Genomic DNA, 20625 nt, shown 5'->3' with positions numbered 1-20625 from the left:
AACCAAATGAAAGCGGAGTGTGTCTGAATTAAAGGGGAAGATAATGGGACAGAAAGAGAGAACGAGATGAAGAGCAGCAATTGAGGTGGAGTGAGAGAGTGCGAGGAAGATGTACAGTGAATGGGCAGAGAGTGGGCTGAGCTGAGAGAAAGAGCTGTTTACCCGAGAGTGGAAGGCAGTGAACGAGAAAGAGACTGCAATAGAGGAGAGATAGATAATCGACGTGGGTGACAGGGAATGAGAGAGGGGGTGGTCGAGAGTGAAGCAGACAGTGACAGAGTGCGCAACGGTTAGGGAATAAGATAAAGGTAAGCTTTCCAACAAATGGGCGACAGTCGTAAAGAAAAAAGAAAAGAAAAAAAAAAGGGAAGGAGAGTTCCCGTCGTCGTTCCTCCGGGACGCAGTCCTTGAGCCGACCAGAGGGCAGCCAGAACGGATGCGGCCTTGGTTGGGGCTGCGGAGGGCATCGGGCAGGACAAGCACTTGCAATAGGGACATTAACAAAGCGTGAAATTAAAGCTGCCGTGCTTGCAAGGGACCCGGGGCCCTGCCTTAACCCGCCATCGTCATCACCATCATCCCTCCGAGGCCTGCTCGGAGGGACGGAGGGAGGTGGTAGTAGCAGTGGGGCATCGACGGGATGCTGAGGGGTAATAGAGCCTGGTGTATTACTGTAATGATGTGTGGAGAAAGGACAGCAAAGGGAGATTATAAAGGGAGGCTCTAATCACTCCTGCGTGACAGCGCAGCTCTATCTGGTACCACAGGCGGTGATGCTGCCACACACAGGTGTTCACGGACTGACAGCACTTCTCAGCCGTGTGTGTGTGTGTGTGTGTGTGTGTGTGTGTGTGTGTGTGTGTGTGTGTGTGTGTGTGTGTGTGTGCGCGTGTGTGAGTGAATTAAGAAATGCTGACGAGGCGTGTGTGTGTGTGTGTGTGTGTGTGTGTGTGTGTGTGTGTGTGTGTGTGTGTGTGTGTGTGTGTGTGTGTGTGTGTGTGTGTGTGTGTGTGTGTGTGTGTGTGTGTGTGTGTGCGTGTGTGTGTGCGTGTGTGTGTGTGTGTCTCTGCATGTTTCCCAATTTGAACAACTCTGCACCTTGTCAGTCACTGCGCCTGCACGTCTGTGTTCTCAAGTGGAGTTCAGCTGACAGGTTGAGGTGACATCCCGGTAAACACTCTATTAAGCATTCCGGTTTTTTTTTTTAACTGACGCTGTGACGTGAAACGGCGGTGGACATAACCACGGGCTTTCTCACAGTTAACCCCGGCTTTCTGGTTGTTTTCAGTTTGCCGAACGAGACTAAAGTGAAAGCGTGAAAACAAAGGACCCATCTCCCCAACATATATTTAAGCAATATTAATATTGCGGTTATATAACAGGTTAGCAACTAAATAAGATATGTAATGAAAATGTATTCATATTGTGGGGCAATTCGCTCTCAATGTACAAAACTTTTTGCTTGTGTGATTACCATTTCCATTGCAATAAATTGGCTATCACTAACAACTGGAATCAGTTGCGTCAGTAGACTCTTGTGTAATGCAGGCAGTATTTACTACGCCAGGAAGTAGGCCGAGCCTTAGCTACTTCCTAGCAACCGAGGCGATTTCTAGTCCGTTTTATTGTTTTCTAGAGATAATTTCTCAAACTGAATAAATACAGCACATAGAAACACAAAACTGCTTAGCTGTGCGCGACCATCCGTGGTGTTATGGTGTGGGTGATCGGATCCAAATGGGTCACATTAAACAGGCCTATAATAAGTAAAAACAACATGATATTGCATTTTATATGAAATTCAATTCCAATTATATATTGCCACTGAGAAGGCGGAGTGATATTTCTAGTGACGAGCAGAGTGTGCTGTCATGCTGATTTGAGCACGTTCCAAATGTACAGTTGACCAATCAGATCTTTAGGTCGGAACTACTTGTTGCATAATGTTTTTTATGCTGAAGAATAATGAAGAACATTCACTGATTCTAGCTTCTCAAATTTGAGCTGTACTTTCTTTGTCTTGTAACACCATATCTTTGGGTTTTGGCCACAACAACCAATTACACCTCGGGCTCTGGTACGCTGGACACTTTATGGATGACAATTAAAACATAATTTCCTCAGGCAAAATGTGCACAAAATTAGATGCTTTCAAGCCTTTGTATCACCAAATAAAATGATGTCGCAATTTGAACTCCCTTTCAAAAACACAGCGGATAACAACAGAACAGGCATGAACTATGCAACATGGATTTTGTGTTTGAACGCCTCAAGAAAAGAGGAAACTAATACACGTGCCCCTGACATCTTTCAGTTTATTTCCTTTTTTTAAACCTCGCCGAATCAAGAAAAAAAAAAAAAGGAGAAAAATACACCACCATCCCCATCCTGTTAGAGGAAACGGAGGGCAGCATTGTATTTTGCCCGTGTATGCATCACTGTCAAGGGAGCGCTGGTGCTCTGCTGCAGTGGCGGCCAGTTAATAACCCTAGTGTGAGGTCTAGTGACGGGGCATCATCAGCCGGCTCTGTGCTGCTGTCAGGACCCATTTACCCCAAGCAGCTCCCCGCCTAATGGAACATCTGAGTCAATAAAAACAATCATCACTGCCAATTCGACTGAAAGCAAGGAAATTATTTTAGGTCATCAAGGAAAACATGGCAGAGGTGTTTGAATCCGTCTGTCCAGGGAGCGGCTTTGACGTGCACTTAGCCAGACAGCCTATTACAGTCTCAGTCTTCTGCATTTGCCTTGTGTGAATACATTGATGATCGCAGCAGGGTTTTCTTCGCTGAATGGAGTCGGCTGTTGTTTGACCATGCAGATCCCTCATTTTGATCTCTCTTGGTGGGCCGGGACACTTGTTTGGTGGGAAACAGAAATCTATGTCTGGCTGTGTTGGATCGGCTACAGACCTTATCAACAGCTATGTTTTTACTCCCACCATGGCTTAATGAACCACTCTCAGCATCCACTCAATATCTCTTCAGCGAGGACCTCCATTGTGCTGCCAAAAGGTCAATAGCTGGACATTGTGTCTTTGAGAGGCTTTCTGCCTTACTTCAAGACTCTTAATGGTGTTCAATGGAGAGACCCACACAGGATTCCTTAGGGGCCGTTCCCAGATATCCGCCCGTGATACCTAATCCGGGCCCATTAGCTCTCCTTCCAGCCATGAAAGAGCGTGGCTCCCTTGCATCTCAGGAATTAAAAATTAACTAGCTAATATCCATTTGTCTGATGGGATGCTCTGCACGGTTGAAACAGCAGATTCCCCCAGCGAGGGTCTGTGAGGGATGACTCGTGGAACCCAATCTGCTGCAGGGAAAACGCTGACTGAGATGGCAGGAAGAAACAGAGGGGTAATGTCTGTCCATCACATCCATCAAGGCTTGAGTCGTGTCTGTAACAGCTGGCTACCGAGAGATGACCTCCTCCATAAAACCGGAGTCTATTCCTGAGCTGTCATGTAACACACATTACTCCGCGCTGCATCCTGCGCGACACTATATTATGACCTTGCTGTTGGTGTCTTTACATGTGCAACATGTCCCCTGCACTCGCAGTGAGGTGGAGCGGGAGCCGTACACGACACGCAACATGCAAAATACTGCACGTTCTGTCATATGCTACGGAAGATATGCAACATTTCCTGAATAATTAGCGTGTCATCGCTCGGGATGGCATGTTTGTTGCCGTGGGAAGTGCTGCACAGCAAAAGGGAAATACTGCGTATAGTGTCACCGTGTTCTTTCCTGCAAAAGCAGCGTTCAACACTCAGCACAATCCTCCAAATTGCAGAATAGAAAACAATTTGTGCTGTGTCGCCTCCTATTCCTTCTTAGATCCTTATGCTTAAGGGCCTTCGCCAACCTGCTGGCTGCCATGCATCTCTCCTCTATTGCTGAGTGGCTAACTACTCTAACCACAGTGGAAAAAAGAAGAAGAAGAAAAAAAAATGAAAAAAAACAAAACAAAGAAGAGGAGGACAGGCTTGTTTCTCTGCCCCCATCCCTCTGCAGGAATTTTCTGCCTTTGATTTCTTCTTTTTTCAATAACCAAGGGCTCTTTTCACTGTTGCCAACTCAATGAGAGCTTATGTGTCCTTCATCCAATTCCAACCCACCACTCTCTCCTCTCCGTCTCTTGCCGGTGCTGTCTCTTCCTCTTCGTTTCTCCGCGTTACGCCTTTTATATATAGCTTCTGTGAAAATGCTGCTGTGTGTTTCTTGTGGTTCCAGTCTTTGAAGGGGTGAGGAGGGGGGACGGGGGACGGGGTGGGTGGGGGGTTTAGATCATTCATGTATCTCTCTCTCGTGGTTTAAAAGGTGTGCTTATGATGGAGTAAAATGCTGTTTAGTTGATCACATAATATTTTCTTCAAAAAGACCCTTGAAGGGAATTCATATTTTCTTCAAACTGCGGCCGATAAATCATTATTATGGATACATCGAATGCGCCGTGCATCCTCAGTTTACCAGTTACATTGTGTTGTATATTTTAATGTTTATCTCAGTAGGTACTGCAGGAGTCCCTTTTGCTCACTCGTGGCATCACAGCTGCATGTCCCACGTACATTTTTATGCTTGAAATGGAACCAGATTCTGACAGGGTGTCTTTATTTCTTTCAAACATTTCCCCTTCAGATTTTCAGTGAGGTGTTGCAGTGCCTCAACAAATATCCTAAAATTGGGTCTTCATATGGTCCAAACCGTTGAGATAGTAACCGCAATCATTTACATGTTTCACTGCATGTTGGTTAATGATACAAGAGCTCTGTGTGTTCTCATCATTAACTTCCATTAACTGTTTTCCTGCCTCATTGAGTCCTGCATTAATTGTGCGACCGTTATAAGATGAAAGCATCCTGCCACAGAGTTGGCCAAAGGTCTCTTGATCGTCATGTATCAACTCTTTTTTTTTTGTCATTTTGTAACTGACCTTTTGGCCAAAGCATGTTTTCACGAAGCCGAAATGTGTTTTGGTCATTGTTATTTCTTTTGGATGTTTGAGCTTCACCGTACAGAGTTACATATATTTGAAATTTGACACGGGAGGAATGTTGTCAGTTTTCTCCGCTGGAAGCGGAAAGGTTTTCTGTGCTCAATCAAAATGTAAATTTTAAGGTGGATGGCTATGGCCAGAATTTGTGACATCACAAATAGTTTTGAGATCAATCCTGGTCCAATAGACTACAAGTGTAACATGGAAACCTTTATGTTGAGTGTGGTCTTCCAGTGAAGGAGAATACAGCTTGTCCTGTTAAAATTTTGTCATTAAAAATATTTGCATATTGATAGATTTCATATTTTTAAACGATGGAGGAGATGTGGACTTGATTTTAAGAATTTTCCTCCCAGCCCGCTATGACCACGTCAAAGCGTGTAATACACCCGTCACTCCACTTCAGGATATCGTGCAAGTGTCACGTTTTGCCTCGACTTGCTTTGAAAAGTACTCATGTGGTCGAAGACGGAGGTCATGTGATAGAGATCGTGTGATGAAGGTCAAACCAGGTTTCGAGTCCATGAGAGAGCAACGTGGATTTCTTTGAAGTGACATAAGGCAGTTACTTACAAAACACAACATACTTAGCACTTATGTAAAGTTAGTTGTTTTAACCCAAGTTACGACCTTTCCTTAAACCTAACTCACTGCAAGTTGTCGATTTGATCCCCGGCTTCTGTCCACGTCTAACGTTGGGCAAGACATTGAACCCCATGTTGCTCCTGATGGCAGGCGAGCACCTTTCATGGCAGCTCTGTCGCCTACGATGCTGGAATGTGTTTGTAAATGTGTGAATGAGTAAATTGCAGAGGTAAAAAGACAATATATCTTGTAAGAGTAGTCCATCCAAAAGTGCGGTCCATTTTCCTCGTTGAATTTCAATTAGTAACTACATTTTAGCATAAAAGTGCAATTTGATTCTAATCGCAAGATAGACTGATCAAATTGAAATTTTACAGCAGGGGACTTAAACCGACTATTGTATACAACTGTATGTTCAAGTCAAGGGACTGTGAGGGCCACCCAGAAAAATTCAGCATCCCTCGAAGGAGGCTAGTTCATACAGTAGATTTTGAGGTCTGCTTTGGATCATTGTTCTGTTGTATAAGCGAGCCTCTTTTTAGTTTCAGGCTCGTGACTGACTATTATTTATTGGAATCCACCCCTTCCTCCATGCGTGCAAAGTTTCCTCAGATGTCAATCCTTAATACCGTTCGCCGTAATGATCAGTCCAGGTGGATAATTCCTGTGTTTACTTTCTGTCCGTCTGAAATGACTCATGTTATAATGTGTTTATTTGGAAAACCGTAACACGTGTTTTCATTTTTCTCGATCTCCACAACAAAACTTGTTGAAGCCACTTTTTTGTTTTGTAAAAAACGACATGACGTGGCTTCTTCATTTGAGCGGTGCAATCGCGCTGCGTCCGTTATCGCTATCAGGTGAAACAGACACAGATGTGAGAGAGAGAAACGTCGAGCAGAAATAGCTTTTAAACTGCTGCAGTTAAGTTGTACAGCAATGAGTTGTTTTTTGCTTAGTATTTTTGAAAGACACTTTTGAATCCTTTGGTCTACAGTGGTTTTTGATGCATGCTTCCAACTTTGTTTATTGCAATTATCATAATGCACCCACACTCGCATGCACTTTAATACACACAGTTACTCATCTTTAATCAAGATCTTCAATCAACACAGCTAAACAAGTAGATGACTTTGAGGCTGTATGATCAATGAAACACGCTGAAGTCTGTCCTTAAGTGTCCATTAGGTTTGGAGCCAACATAAAGCCAGACAGAACTGGTTAGTGGAAAATTTGCATGGCAAATAGAGCCACCTTCGATATTCATAGGAAATATGCCAGGTTGAAATGCACTGAAATTTTCCTTTAGTTCTAAAAATTCTAAGAACTTTTGCACATGCCACATTTACTGCTTAATCTTTTTGATCAAAATAAAAGTAACAGCGCATTAACATATGAAGGGCGACTTGTTTTTTTAATTTCTGTTTGGGTTGCATTTATTTTTACTCTCTTCAAAAATGAACAAAATCACTCACATAACCTGCCAAGGGAAGTGAGTTTTGGTGCCACAAAATCAAAAGTTGAAATCCTTTCTGTGCAACTTTCTTTGTCACTGTTCAGTTTAAACTTACTCATAGTTTATATTCTATTTTTAACGACTCTTTGTAATATGGAGCACGGACAGGAAAGTGACTGCACCAGCATTAAATCAGACTTCAAACCATCAAGTACCAAGTGAGGGGCTTCTAGTTAGAAATGAATCTCTTTACAAGTAATTTCTCTTGACTAATTTCCCTATAGAGTTCAATAAAAAAAATTAATAAGGAGAAGCAGCTGATAAAGGGATCCATGTATGAAACTTCATTCGAGCAGTGTTATGGTTAGAGGCTGATATCGTACCTCAGACACTTTTTGATTTGCTCTAATTTAGCCAACCATTTATTCCAAATCACAGCAATAATTATGAGCAGGAAGTAGTTCAGAGTTGGAGTTTTGTTCCAATACCCTAATGGATATAAGTTGTTTAATTGACTGAAAAAAATGGGTTTAAGATTCTTTATGTCGAGCCTTAATTAATATAACGTTAATGTGCAAAAAGCTGGCGTTTCCCTGCTTTATGTTCAATAAAAAAATATAATTCTCTGAAACCTCACTGACTCAAACGGGGTTTATGTTGTGTGACTAAGCTGAAAACGGTCAAACGTTTACAGGATCACGGCATAAAAAAATTGTGTTACTCAGCAAATGTTTGGTGCCCAGTGGAGGAAATCTGGCAAAACAAAACCTCGTTGGCCTCTTAGGACTCTTTAGCAGTTTTGCTGCAACAAAAAAAATACAACAACCCAACTGGACATCTTTCCTGACCGTGGCAAATAAAGATTGTTTATAGGTCTCCGCCACTGTCCACATGAGATGTCTGCAGCAGGAAAGCAGGGTCGGTGCTGGCCACCAGAGATACTTAACAGCATTATTGAGCACATGCTCCAATCTATCTGTCTGGCACCTACATATTGATGGTCGTTGTATCAAAACAATGGCCTCCCTCTGAGCGTAATAATGCTGGCTGTGCCTCTTATTTGTCTAACAGGAACATTGTGCATTGAGCAAGGTTATCATTTGTGAGCCTGAAGGAACATAATTCCCTTCCAGCCGCTTCAAAATTGCATGGCAACTCACGTTACTTCGCGAAGCACAAGGTGTGCTTGTACGGGCGCCTGTTTGTGTGCGGTGACTGGACCAAGCCACTTGATTTCCCAAATGCGAGCAACATTTACAGCAGGGTGAAGCTTTGTCCAAACGTCATTTGCACCAGTTATTAGGAAGGTGTGGTGGATAGCCGGCCTGCAGTTCAGCGGGGGTTCTGCCACGCTAACGATTGATCATGGTAAGGTTAGAAGGCGGAGTAGATGGGTTGTCAGGATCCTGACGATATTCAGGCCCTCATTACTGGAGGTCACAGCATCCATGCCCTGCATGTTCAACCGAGTCGCTTGAGTGCCCACACACTAACAGCCAAGCTGCACTGTGAGCGGAGCCCATTTTCTGTCTCCACCCCTCCCCCACTCTTGCGAAGCTTCACCAGTGAATTCGGCTGTTCCCACCCAAAACCTGTCCTTGATTGCCATTTGGTTATTATGAAATCAGGAATTCTACATCTGGATTTGAAGTGTTTCGCATATATCCTCAAAGATCAAAAATAAATTCTGAATACCTGCAAGGACTGCGTGTGGTTTTTATAAATATCTTTCATAACGTGAACAACTTTAACGTCATCACGGTATTCCTCGCCAACGACAGCTCATTAACATTCCTCCGTGCCACTGAACAGTAGGGAATATTTCCTGCAGCCGTCTCCCAAGGCCGTCTTGAAAAAAAAAAAAAAAAAAAACTATTTCAGCTACTGGTGAAAGAGCCAGAAAGTTAGCCTCCACTTATAAATTATAAATGACACTCTTGTCCTGAGCCCTCACAAGGTGAGAGCAAGAATGTGAAGTGGGGCTGTAGATGCATTTTATTTGCTCAATAAAACGAGGATATAGGGCAGTATTTATAAATGTTCTATTCTCAGGCGTGATTCATGACTCCCAGAGTGAGATCTGGGGGGGGGGGGGCAACTGGATTAGCTGGAGGGGCTCCTCTGGAAAATGAGGAACAGGTTAATTCCACTGTTATGAGGAGCGAATGCATTAAGAAGTCTGTATTTATTCCGAGTAGTCTCTCCTACCTCCTGAACCGTAATTTACCCCACACCCCCCCCTCCCTCAAATTCCCCTTAGGCAGCGTTTCCTCGCGCAAAAAAACGTTGCAAAAATATATTTTAGCAGGTGCTTAAGAGTAAATAGAGAGAGAGAGAGAAAAAAAAAGAGTGGTTTGAGAGCCCCTTGTGTCTATAGTGCACGTTTTCAGAGGCTACGGGGACTTGAGGGGCAGGAATGAACGGACACGGAGGCGAGTGGAGCCGAGTGAATCCGAAAATCCCGTTGACCGACCTGCGTGTGTGTTTTCTCTACAGAGGCAGATAGAAGCGTGACTGAGAGGGGGAGAGACGGAACAAAGTCTCCCTGCCCTCCGCGCGGCTCCTTCCGTGGGGACTGTGCGCAGACTTGTTCTCACCGAATTAACTTAACAGGGAGAGGGAATTTTACTTCGGAAGAAAACCACAAAAAAAAAAAAAAAAGAGAGAAAAGAAATAGCATTTCTTTCTCGCCCCCTTCTTCGCATGTCGGCAGCGACACTGAAAACACTTGAGCGGAGCTGACGTTAACCCGTTCGCAAAGCGAGGCGCGGGGAGGCTGCCACGAATAGATCCGGTATCCACGACCCCGGTCGGCCAAACGCACCGGGATAGGACCTCTTCTCTCTGCCAGTGGACTCGTATCTTTCCTACCACCACCACCACCGCCACCACCCGCCCACCGCCGCCGCCACCACCACCCCCTCCTCCCCCCTCCCCTCCCCTCCCCTCCCTCGGGCTGGTTCTAACTCCTGCGTTTTGTGGCTGTAACATTACATGAAGTGGATTGTTGCGCTGGCTCCGAAAACTGAAGACGGGACTAAAACGTCGTGGTTCAGAGGAGGAGAAGACATGCCAACGGCGGTGACAAAGAGGAGATTCAGTAAGTGCACCGTTATCTTTTCTCGATGCCACCACCCCCCTCCACCTCCTCTCCACCTCCTCTCCGGGTGAACTTGAGACGCAGCTTTTGGCGTCGCCGTTTAAGTTACCCAACTCGCCAAAAAAAAAACACGTCAGTAACAACATGCACGACTCTTGTTTCCGTAGCGTGTTTGATTAAGCGGACGTACTTTTTTTTTTTTTTTTTTTTTTTTTAAAAGCTCTGTAAATAGTAGAAGTCAGCGCCGTCTGAGGAGGAGGAGGAGGAGGAGGGGGGGAATAGAAGAGGGCTCCGGCTAACGTCAGGGAGCCACGCATGCAGTTCGTGGCTTGTTTTATTTACCGCTAACTCCGAATGTATGGCTGACAGCAACTTTTTTTTAAATTTTTATTTCAGTGCCGAATGAGAGCAAATCATTATTAGTCTGAACCACAGATAAATGCAGCCTTCTTCTTTTTAAATTTTTTTTTTTTTTTTTTTAATGAGCTGTCCACGCAAATTCAGCTGAGTGGGGGGGGGGGGGAAGACGAGGCGTCTCTCAAATCACTTATTTATTAACAAGTGATTTTTTTTTTTTTTTTTTTTCGATGCACAGACCCGCGCGCAGTTTGGCAACGAGCTTGACCGCGTGCACTTTGCAGCGAGCGAATGCACGCGGCTGTCTGTGGTCTTTGCAGGGATGAAATCTCCAATCGAGGCAGGAAAATCTGTCGAGAATCACTAATGTAATAAATAATGAACGGGAGCTGCGGCGGTCTGTGGGGTGCGAGCCCTGTCGTCACCCTGGTTTTTTTGTTGTTGTTGGGGGGGTGACTAATTGCAATGTAATGATTTGATCCCGTTTATTGACCCATCGTATTGAAAACTGATTTGCCAAAAGGTCCTATAGGCTTTTTTTTCTTTTTTTTCCCACTTCGCGTGTGCGCGTGCAGGAGAGCGCGAGCACGTCCATGAATACCTCCCCTCCCTCCCTCCCTCCTCCTCCTCCTCCTCATCCCCCCCAGCATATGAAATCTTTGCTCTTTCTTAATTCATCTTCATCACAGACAGGTCTATGACTTCTCGTGTGCCCCTCAGTTGCAGAAGCTCCTGTCACGCATGTGCTATTCGTCTGCTTTTTTTTTTTTTTTTAATATAAATCACTACTGCTGCAGCACTGTCTGCAGAGTCTGGTTTGATGTCATGAATCTGCTCCCTTGCAGGTGAGGCAAAAGGAATAAATTCCAACAATCAGGCGTGAGACAAGTCAATCGTAAAACCGTTTTTTTTTGTGACAGCATTTACAGGTGTGCCACTTCGTATCATAAGAGGCCTGTTTGGGTTTTTGAACGTGTCTGAATTGGTGGGGTGTGTGTGTGTCTGTTTGTCTGTCTGTCTGTCTGTCTGTCTGTGTGTGTGTGTGTGTGGGGGGGGTGTTTTCACTGGGTGGATATACAGAAAGATTCTTAGCATTGCATCAAGCCCGCCGCTCCGTCGGGTTTATTTAAAGAAAGGAATTGGAAGCAATTTTGCAGGCTGACTGACATGCTGAAGTAGCCTCATGGCTACTCTTTATCAATACATGAATCCGATTAAAGCTGTCACAGACACAATGAAAAGCCCAAACCATGAGCCAAACTGAAACTGGATGATACAGGGTGGGTTAGTTTCTTGGAATTGCATCAGAGGCTTTCTTCTGTAACTGAATCCGAGGCCTTGCTGCATGTTTGGGTTTCTAACCCTCAGCTCCTGCCAGCTGAAAAGAAGGTGTCATGCTGTATTTCTATTCCAGATTTAGGGTAATTTTAAATTGAACTGTCCGACAGGTTGTAGTCTGCGTGGTGATTGTGCTGTATGTGGCTTCTGCGCGTATATTAGTTCGGCAGCGTACTGTATGTGCTGATTAATGGAGACTCTTTTTTTTCCATAAAAAACGTGACTCTCTGGCCGTGTTTGCCTCCAGGATTCAGTATTATGGGTTGTTATCTTGGTGGATAGCTGTGCTACCATGTAAACCCGTGTTGATAGGCCTCAAAGGTGCCATGCTGCTGAAGCCTTAACGTTTTCTTCAATCATGTTGGATAGATAGAGATTGTAGAGAGGCTATAGGTTTATTTGAATGTCTTTATCCTGGCTCGTGTTCATGTATATTCTCTCTTCTTTTCTTTTTTTTTTTTTTTTTTTTGGTGGGCTGTGAAAGCCACTATACAACAAATCTTGAACTTTATAATGCTTTCTCTCAAGCACTTTAATATTGTTTTGTACAATGTTGTTTATTTGCTGGAGGCTGTCACATTCCCTCAAGCTATTAAGCTTATTTTGTACTCAAACAAAGAGTGATTCAAGAGAAAACGTGTGACTTGTTTGACCATGACTCCTGAGGGATTAAACAGTGGCCCACAATGGATCACTGCAATGCTTTCTTCTTTTGTTTATTGCCAGAATACTGTCTCTGTTGAAATTTTTTTTATTTATTTATTTATTTTTTTATAAAGAGTGCCTGTGCAAGAAAATAAGTCAGGCCTTTCTGCTAGACACACATACTGGCAAAAGCTACAGTACAAAGAAGTAATTGGCAAAATAGTTTACAGGGACGGTGCCTTAATTGTAATGTCTGTTTTGGTGGTTCGACTTATGGCTAAAAGGACAGATACTGAAAGGGAAATTTAAGAGCCCTTCTTTATTTTTTTTTCATCATATAAATGGTACTTTGTTTGCAGTTACAACCGAATCGGATGCCGTAGAGGAGAATCAGCCTTTTGTTTGTTTCTCAACAGCTCATTGTTCAATATCTTGGCTGGTCTTACTCCAGTTTTCACTGCTTATAGTAAGCAGTGTCAGAAACCCTTCAGGTTGCCCTCCACAGGTTAAACTCCACTGTACATGATGATGTTTCAGAGTTTGACAGCGGGAGGCTGTTTTAAAATTCATCTGCTCAAAGTGGAACATATCTGCGAGCAGGATTTATGACATCACAACTGACTTGAAATCCTGGTCCAATGGGAAACCTACCGAGTGATGCAGAAACATGAAGTCTGCATTGCGCGTTGAGATTTGACTTCTTGGGGGACGTCTTGTTTCCAGTTGTTAAATGTTTGAAATTCAAAACATCTGCATGCTCACAGTGAAGGTGGATGTGTAGATGTTTTTTTTTTTTTTTTTTTTTAAGAACTACTAACAAGGTCGTTGTAATTTCGATGGCATCACAAACATTGTTGGGTATTCTACCTTACATGGGAAGACCTATATATATCCATTTGAGAGTGATGCCAGTAATCCGAGTTCATTTGTTTTGATATTCTGTTTTTTTCTGAAACGCTTGAATGACTGCTTTCTGAAGGATTTACCGTCATTTTTATGTTGTATTTATTGTGTTTGCTGGCCTAGGTAGAGCCTTGGCTAGTGTAAGCTTTCGCATGTTCTTGTGTTGGGTATTTCCTAGCGGTCCAGGGCTTGTAGCCAGAGCATCTGCCTCAGCCTCCTCGTATACCGCTCGTCCCTGGCAGGGCCCGGGCTGAATGGCACTGTTAAAGAGCTCCAGCTCCTCTGTGGCCACACGCTGCTGAAACCACTCGGCAGAACCCTCTCCCAGCTGACGCTTTCTCATGCTTTCCATATGGGTAAAATGTTGGTAATTTCAGGGCCTTGGAGTTCTAATGAGAGGTTTTGCCCATAGTGCGCTGGTCTGTGGTGGGCGGGATCAGCGTTTCTCGGGGTTTATAGGGGATTATAACCGCTCGGAGATGCCTCACTGTCAGGGCGTCGGCGCAGACAAACCGAGAAATCTTTTTTAACCGGGCGAACTGGTTCAAACTGGTTGTGATGGGCCTCTGGCGTGGTGTGTAAGTTAAAGTTTACATTCAGGGCTGAAAATCAGGTCAGTCGCTGTGGCAATGTAATGTAATGCTTCAGAAACAAGATGCAAAGTGTGCTGATTTTTCCGCTTAGAGGATGAGGATGTTTTGCTCTTGCATCTATTAGGAGGCTTCAAGCAACTTCTATTGTCCTGCGTAGCATCCCATCCCCACATAGAGACAGGGTGCTCTTAGCGGCATGCATGGTGGATTTTTAACAATGCCTGTTCCTTAATGTCAGCAGCATAGAGGCACAGAGTGATTTACTACCCTGTCTGCAAGGGTAATGTAGGAGCAATTTGACTGCTGATTGAAACCAGGTCTCCCATTTCAGAGTCCACTGGTGACATTATAAACCATTTACACCAATGTTTTACAGGGCACCCCTGCATTTGGGAAAGTGGAAACAGACACAAGGCCTAGAATTGGCCTGCGCTGCCACGAGCGCACCTCTTTTTTTTTAATCCGTGCCTCGTGTGATTTGTTGTTTTTACCTCAAAGTATGCGAGTGCCGTTGAGTGACGTAGTAAATATAGAAGACATCGAAAGGTCAAATGTTAGGTTAATCAGTTCTGTCTGTTTTTCATTTAGGCGGAAGGACCTCCTACATTTAAGAGGTCCGCCTGTTTTTGATCAGGCAGCCTTTTCTGCTTTTGTAGCCATTAAGTGTGGATCAGAACCGCGGTCCGCCGTCCGTGTCCAGACCTTTATTATTTATGCGCTTTGTCTGTCAACATATGTTAGAACGTAGCTGTTACGTAAATGGACCGAGCAGCCGTAATTAGGTTTCGACCATGTAAAACACACATTGACTCATTACGGAGTCAAAGTGTTGCTGGAGAGCAAGAGGAAGCAACTTCTTCCAGAGAAAGTGCAAAGATTAACGAGGGAGGGATGTTGGAATTTGATGGCTGAACTTTTAGGATGTCGGTGTTCTGCTAACTCCACTGCTAATGACTTAAACTCAACATGAACTTTTTACTTATGCTTATAAGTAAAAGTCTTATAAGCATAGATGACTGATTATGGTTTTATTGTAAAGTAACTGCAAGGTGTTTTGAGTTACAGTTAAATTGGGTTAGTGTTGTCCTTCCTGTAATTTTATTAGGCTTCGAAAAAGGTTAAAACTGGTCTAAATCTGCATTTGGATATTACAAGCATTTCTTTACCAATTCCCAAGCGACAAAGTCAAGATAAAACCAATAATTTAACACAGGTGACATCATCACCGAATGTTCATTTTACATCTGCCTATCTGAATTTGAGTTTTCATGCAAGCTTCCAGAATTTACACATCCCGTTTTTGAGATTTTATATCGTTAGTTTTTTTTTTTTTTACTTGCCAGCAGCCAAAAAGAGAAAAAAAAAGAAAAATCACTGCTCTTTTTTTGCTGTTGAGAGATTTTATGATGTGAGAAATGGAACTCTCGGAAAAACTGTCAAAAATCATACACACAATGTGCCAACCATTGGTATGCATAACAAAGTCTACAGTGAGATGTAGAAACTGTTGCTATTCATCTACAGTGTCTGTGATCTCAGATGGTCCCAGATGGCTTCGCATTCTCACCACACAGGCCATCTAATTAAAACCTTCAACCAACAACCACATAAAAGTGGATTGTTTTCAGTTATAATTGTTATATTATTTATCCTTGTTTCCCATATTAGGACACCTACCGATCTGTTTCTTTACTTTAACCCGCTTTACTGACATTTAAGTGGAATTATGTTAAGCTCGTCATTTTGCTGCTGCTGTTGGAACATACAAAAAGATCAATGTATTTGTTTCAATGACGACAACGTGTCTGCAATTTGTTCTGCGTTTGTTCTTTCCCCGACATAAGTAATTACAGGTTTGTGTGTGCTTGATGAGTTAGCTGCTTATTCATGACAATGTCACTGGTAGTGTGGGGAAAAAAAAAAGGCTTTTGATTGTTCAGAACCTGCGGGACATACTTCTTAATCACCTTGCTTTTTTTTTTTTTTTTTTATGACTGGAAAATGTAATTGTCGAGCTTTAAAAGTTGATTTAAAGTTGATCAACCGAAAAGATTATTAATTGACTTGTCGTCAGGCAAAAACAGTCAATATTTGTTGGTTGGGATGTGAGAATTCTCGACTTTTTCTGATTTATATAGCACTGTAAGCTGAATATTTTAGGGTTGTTTGGACAAAACAAGCAATTTCAGAGTTTGTGTCAGCCCCATAAGCTCCGTGGTGACATTGGTAAATGGAACTGACGGTGTGTGTGTGTGTGTGTGTGTGTGTGTGTGTGTGTGTGTGTGTGTGTGTGTGTGTGTGTGTGTGTGTGTGTGTGTGTGTGTGTGTGTGTGTGTGTGTGTGTGTGTGTGTCGATGGATTGCGGATATCATGTGCTGTTGGGGTATAACAATACAACTTAGCATCACTCAGTGCAGTGTGTTTGGTCGAACGAATGTGATGAATCAAAACAACTGACCGTGCAATTTACTCAATATTTGTTAAACAACGCAGCGATGCGGTTGTTCATCTGAAGTGATGTCTCCCGGTTTGACACTGCATGTGGTTGTGTTTGTTGTTTTGCACAGCGCTGCTTTTGTTTTGGGTCATCCCACAGAGAAACCACTAGAAATGAGACAAAACTCCTTTGTTGCATTTTGCGCTCTCACATATTACACTTTTATACTTTCATAGAGTTGAGTGTCAGAGTAAATTGAAAATGGAACCATGAGACTGACTCCCAGGCAGCCCTTGTTTTTTTTTTTTGCTGTGTGGAAAATATATTAAATCATAATGCCACTGTAATGCATCAAATCCAACTGTGAATTTTATGAATCATTAGAGTCCAAATAGCTTCATGTCCTCTACAGTTGCCGCTTGTGGGTTATTACCCCCTTTCAGTTGAGATGCTAACATAGATTTTGTGGATGCTCAGCCTAGGATGCGGCGCTGCAGACAGTTTTATCACATCTTGCGTATTGGTAAATGTACCGGGGAGCTGACAGGAACATGCGACATGCACGCAAGGCCTCAGTCCCTCGGCTTTTCATTTGCCCAGTCAGCAGAAGTGCACAGATGACGCACTCTTTCATTTCAGACAAACGCACGGACGGGGACAAATGGTGCAACGGTTCACCGGCTGGTGTCATTCGTTTTCCTTGTCATCGTCTGCCTAATTTTTTTTTTTGGCGGTTCCCATCTAATTAGAGCACACGCAGACCCACATACTCATAGGTTGGTACCTGAATTGATGCAGAACACTGCGTGAAGGTCAAACAGCCAGCCGTCTTATCAAGCTGGATTAAATGTCACATACATAGATTAAACCCCGACTGCGGTTAACAATGAGCCAGTTAGTCCCCCTGAGCGAGGTCTGGGTTTTCAGTTTTCATAAATAGTAGTTTATATTAGCTGGACAGGCTAAGATTGAAAACATGTCACTGTTTACAATGAACATGATGTAACGCAGTTGTACGACCGATGATGGGAAGCATTTGACAGTCATGATCCATTTATGTTAAGACTCATGACTCTGCAGGTTTCGTCTTGCATGCTTTCTCTCACTGGAAGGATGTCAGCACGCTATAGTTTTTTTTTTTTTTTTTGCTGAGCTATTTCTCTAAAAGCTCCTTTGCTCAAGGGAATATCTGTCCGAGCCATTACCAGTTTTTGGCGAGAATAAGGTCCTACAAGCGCACACAGGTTTTGCACGCAAAAATAATGCTGAAAAAAGGATTAGAAATCAGTATGAAGAGGTTTTGTTAGGACATTCACCAGGCTGCTGTTAACCTTATGGAAGTGGTGAGGACTGACATTTGGATGTATACTTTTTAGAAGCTTGATGATATGGTAATTACCATATCATCAAGCACCAAAAGGCTTCTTTTTTTTCTTCTTTTTTGCACACAGAAACAAAAACTCAGGAACCGACCATGTGTTGACGGTGGCAAGTGAAGATTGTGACACAGGAGCCCTCCTTGTCACTAGCTGGGCGTGCTAGAGCACAACAGTAAATGGCAGAAAAGTGCATGCCTTGCACGCCGTCTGCCCCGCTGATACGGCAGATGGATAGGATTTTAGGGGGTGGGGGCGGGGTTCTCTGGCAGTGAGGGACGGAGATGACAGCTCCTCGTCCGTGGAGAGCTACCAAGGGCCTTGGCTCTGAGCACCTACTGTGTCCCCCTGACAGAGCCTTGATGCCATCAGAGACCATTAGCGTTGACAGCATGTCACCATGTCACACTGGAGCTCATGGTGAAGTGATGAATAAGTAAGAGCAGTAAATAAAGATGGCACACTTGGAAATAAATAGGATTTTGCTAATGCTTTTCGGCAGACAGTTTTTGCCCTCCTGTCGGAACCAGTTTTTCATTAAGGCTCAGCAGGGCTTTTAGAAGCTGTTGGGACGAAGCTTCATTTGCAATCGAGGGATAGATAGATTACAGCATGAAAATCACTTCACATCAATCACAACACACACAAAAGGGAGAGATTGGTAAAACCAAAAAAAAAAAAAAAAGAAGCCAAAATCCAATATAAAGTAAATTATATGATGTCCAATTCTTGTTTGGGCTTTTGGCCTTTGCTTCGAGCACAGACTGTCTAGAAAGCTTCTGCAGCTCCCGTTGTGACACAAGTGAAGACAAGTGACTCTAATAAAGCCGTCTAATGCAATAATTCAGTGACTGAATTAAGGACTGAGCGATGCTTTAAAGAGTGCTGTTCCCACAGCAAGGTTTAAATCGCACAAACATTTTAAACGGTTAAGTGTGAGCTTACTGTAAATAATTTAGTCTCAGGGCTCTAGCTTGTGCTTGTGAAATGCTGAAGTGGGTGGAGGATGTTTCATTTGGTCAGACTATAAAGAATCATATCTTTTTTTAGGTCTCTGCAGTGAGTTTGGACAGCGAAAACCGTAGCTCGACCAATCTGCCTCCAACGTGAATGTTTACTTGCGAACAAACGCTTTTTGAGCATTGTAGGATTTTATTGGACTAAAAATAAATGAGCTACTACACGCTACGCAGGGGGAATGCACCTTCAACACTTGTCACGTGATTCTGCATGTTAATGCTGCAGTCATTATCACAAATAATTACAATTTATATATAGGAAACTGCCAACAGATAACGCTGCAACGAGCAGTATTTCCCACGAGGGACGGGCTTTACTGTTGCACTCCCATCTCTCTGCAGTGGAGTGGAGAAGCACTGGAACTTCTGAATTTGCTTTTAATGGAATGTCTTCGAAGTGACCGACATGATAAGTTGTTTCCTGTGTCCTGTTTATATATAAATATGGGCTTTGATAATATAAATGACCCAGTGCGCAGTTGCACATTACTAGCATTCATCAGACTCATAAGTACATTTCAAGGTTACACGCTGCCGTGCAGAGCTGAAATCGTGTTGAATTTCCCCAACTGTAGTCAGAAAGTAATGGAATATCACAGCATGAGGTTACAGATTGGTTTAGGTGGCGGAGGGAGGGCAACTCATTTGGCTCTGTCTCTACTAAATGGAATTTATTGTATATTTAATGTATATGGACATGGGATAAAAGGCTTTTTTTCCATTTCGGCAAGGTCTACAGGTTATTTTCCAATGAGGCGGATTCATGGGTGTGGTAGATCCTCCACATAAATACATATTTATTTGTTCATTTTCATGTCTCCTTTTATAGGGGGCAGATATACAAACGAAGGACATTTATCAAATACCGTATATCATAGCATTTCAAGCCGTGTTTATTGCGAGATGGATTTTTACTTTAAGAAAGACATGTATACAGTGTCATACAAAATAGATAGATAGATAGATAGATAGATAGATAGATAGATAGATAGATAGATAGATAGATAGATAGATAGATAGATAGATAGATAGATAGATAGATAGATAGATAGATAGATACTTTAAAACACATATCAAAACATATGTGCCATAAAAGTACATAAAATCCAGAGAGATGCCTCGTGATCGTGCAGGACGGTATGCCTGATCAGATTCAGAAGCTTGGATTTGAAGTGATCCTGGTTTTGATCCATTGCAAGTTATGGGGATAAGGAGTTTCACATATTGAACTCCTGAAGGAAGAAAACTGTCTATCCGAAGGATGTTTCACAAAAGAACATTTTAAATCCCTGTAGATCATCCCTGTATAAGTGAGACACAAGTCCCGCTCAGAGTTTGTATTTGTACATTTATTGATGGTGTTGAAATTTCACTTTGGCAACCGTGAGCTATTCCCAACTCCCAATCTAAACTCGTTATTGTGTGCTCATTTTAATCCACTATTTGAATCCACTTCTGGTAAGTTTTCTGGCAAATTCAAGTTTTCATTGTGCTATAAAGAGAGAAAATGCAATAAATCTTAACAATAATATGTATTGAGCAGGACATTTAAGTTGAAAACGTATTGGTGTTGCGAACAAAATATTACATTACATTTCATTTAGCTGACGCTTTTATCCAAGGCGACTTACAACACACCGATGGTACACCATCGGGAGCAACTTAAGGTTCAGTGTCTTGCTCGAGGACACTTAGGCATGTGGACAGGAGGAGCTGGGGATCGAACCACCAACCTTCCGATTAGTGTGCAACCCACTCTACCGACTGAGCTACAGCCTGCAAAATATAAAACTATACATACTGAACATATAT

At 42.9% G+C, this 20625-nt stretch overlaps 1 protein-coding gene across 21 annotated transcripts in view; it reads left to right on the top strand.

Annotated features, from left to right (window-relative positions):
• The first annotated feature begins 9522 nt into the window (after positions 1–9522).
• Positions 9523–20625, top strand: part of LOC138617419 (receptor-type tyrosine-protein phosphatase F) — a 166619-nt gene continuing 155516 nt past the window's right edge. For 13 of the 21 annotated variants that reach the window (XM_069692440.1, XM_069692431.1, XM_069692443.1 and 10 more), the window contains exon 1: positions 9523–10145. The gene's annotated coding sequence lies outside the window, so the exon portion shown is untranslated. The remainder of the gene's footprint in view (positions 10146–20625) is intronic. The other 8 variants (XM_069692437.1, XM_069692434.1, XM_069692435.1 and 5 more) reach the window with 2 other exon arrangements.

The sequence above is a fragment of the Brachyistius frenatus genome, unplaced genomic scaffold (genome assembly GCF_029030835.1).
Source record: "Brachyistius frenatus isolate BFR_SWC_R1_liver_20210118 unplaced genomic scaffold, ASM2903083v1 Contig_12, whole genome shotgun sequence".
NCBI lineage: Eukaryota > Metazoa > Chordata > Actinopteri > Embiotocidae > Brachyistius > Brachyistius frenatus.
Note: the sequence above shows the minus strand (reverse complement) of the source record. Positions and strands in the feature narration are given on the sequence as shown.